This window comes from Cupressus sempervirens, chromosome 2 (assembly GCF_028749045.1).
Source record: "Cupressus sempervirens isolate cs-2001-9-10 chromosome 2, ASM2874904v1, whole genome shotgun sequence".
NCBI classification, from domain to species: Eukaryota; Viridiplantae; Streptophyta; class Pinopsida; order Cupressales; family Cupressaceae; genus Cupressus; species Cupressus sempervirens.
This window is the reverse complement of record NC_143119.1, coordinates 414,134,777-414,136,972: the sequence shown is the minus strand read 5'-3', so window position 1 is coordinate 414,136,972 and position 2,196 is coordinate 414,134,777. Positions and strand designations below refer to the sequence as shown.

At 42.3% G+C, this 2,196-nt stretch overlaps 1 pseudogene; it reads left to right on the top strand.

The window, feature by feature from the left end:
- Positions 1-441: 441 nt before the first annotated feature.
- On the top strand, positions 442-1,560 carry LOC149572861 (aspartic proteinase nepenthesin-1-like; annotated as a pseudogene).
- Positions 1,561-2,196: the final 636 nt, after the last annotated feature.

Genomic DNA, 2,196 nt, shown 5'->3' with positions numbered 1-2,196 from the left:
ATTTCATAGGCCAAGTCCCCTGTTTCGGTTCAATCAGAAGATGAAAAAGCCATCCTTCCTTGGAAATCCAGGATTGTGTGGTAATTGTTCGGGATTGAATGCCTGTTCATCAAAAACCTTAAAGCAACACAAGAAACACAAAAACACAATACTGATCGATGCATCAGTAGGCATAGCTGGAGCATTAATTTTCACAGGGCTTGTGATCTGGATAATCTGGATCTACATTCCGAAAAGAGCACCTCGCACCTCATCTCGAACTATTATGAAAATAGTGAGAAATCTAAAGATCTCCATGGAAGAACTCAAAAGAGCAACAGGGAGCTACAGTCAGGATAATTTAATCGGCACCCGCAGCTACGGGTCTGTTTACAGAGGCATCTTGTCAAGCGGCGAGATCGTCGCTATAAAGATCTTCAACGCTTCGAGCTCAGGCCGATTATGAAAATGGGGAGAATGAGATTCAAATTGATGTTGATTCTCCAATTAACCTCCACAATGGGTTCTTCCAATTCCATGCTCATAAACGATTCCTCGATTGAAAAAGGGGGATTGGGATTCAAGGTACATATGAATCAGAGGGACAATCACTTGGGTCTTCTGGATCAAATCAGATCCATCATGTTTTGAAGCCAGACACGAATTGAGAACCTCACTATGGGGATTCGAACACCAGTTCATGTTGGGGACGGAGAAGTCCTGATGTCTCTTACAATAGGAACACCGGGAGTGAGAATGAAGGCCATAATTGACACAGGCAGCGATCTGATCTGGACACAATGCAAACCCTGCCGGATATGCATGAAATAGAGGAGGTCACTTTTTGATCCAAGGAAATCAATCACATACAAATGTCTCCCCTGCGAGGATCAATTCTACCTAGCCCTGGAGCCATTCGGCCTCTGGTGCCTCCAAGGATGCCAATACACTTACTCCTGTGCGGATTCAACTTTTACAGCCAGTGTTCTTGCCTACGAGACATTCACCATTGGGAAGAGGCCCATTGTCGCTGCTTTCCCAATTGGGTCCCAAGATCTCGTATAAATTCTCATATTGCTTGCTGCCCATTAACTCTCCCCATAAACTAACAAGCCCTCTTTTTTTGGGCTAGGCAACTGATTTCACGGGAGGGCATACTCTGAGATTGGTGCAAAACAGCTTGAATCCTTCCCTTTGGTACATTCCCATGACTGGTGTGACCATTTCTGGTGAAGCCCTTCTGATTCCATTGAGGGCATTTAAGGTCAAACATGGCGGCAATGGAGGAGTGATAATTGACAGTGGAACAACTCTGACTTACTCTGTGAGATCCATTTACAGGCCGCTGAAAAGGGCCATTAAAAAGATTGTGGGCTTGAAGCCCTTGAAGGGGCCTCCTATACCTCTGGATCTGTGCTATGGAACAAGGCCTTTGAGATTTCCCTCTGTTACTTTCCATTCCCAGGGAGGCATTGACATGAATCTTCCTCTGGAGAAATTTTTTTTTTTTTCCTTGAGGCTGGTCCTAATCTTTGGTGCTTCACCTTTGCTCAGAGTGAGTCTTTTTCTATCTTGGCTTGAATTCTTTGGCACAGCTACATAGTTGAACATTTTCTTGGGTGAAGCAGACTCCATAAGCTCAACAAAACCTGTAAACACCTTAGCTTTCTTGGGGTTGTGACGAATCCATGCTCCATCTTCTGTTATCAATCCACAAATATAATACTAGAACTCAAAGTTCTTGACATAAGTGGATACGTTCAACTGACAACACTTAATCTGGAAGGTCTCTCTTCAATACAATTAATTAAAGCCGAGGAGTGTTTGACAAATATAGAGAGAATTCAGAGTCTGATGTGGTTGGAGAAGATGCCTTATGTTCAAATCTTAGTTGCTAGTTTCATTGACATTATGAGTTGTGCTCCCAATATATCAACATCTATTCTTTTACGATGGATTATGAATGTGAAGGACATTAATGAAATGGATATAGTTGATGGCAGATTTAAGGGTGTTAAAGTGCAGAGAATTTTCCAGAGTAATCAATGGGAGATTAATGGGAAGCTTCGTGGATGCTTGAAAAGTATTTGATGAAATGCTTGAATGAAACATGGTTTCATGGATTGCGATGGTTGCCAGATATGTAGGAAGAAATAGAGGCAAAATTGAAGGAAGAGGAGATCAGCAAAGATTAATTATTCAATCTTCCTCTCAAAA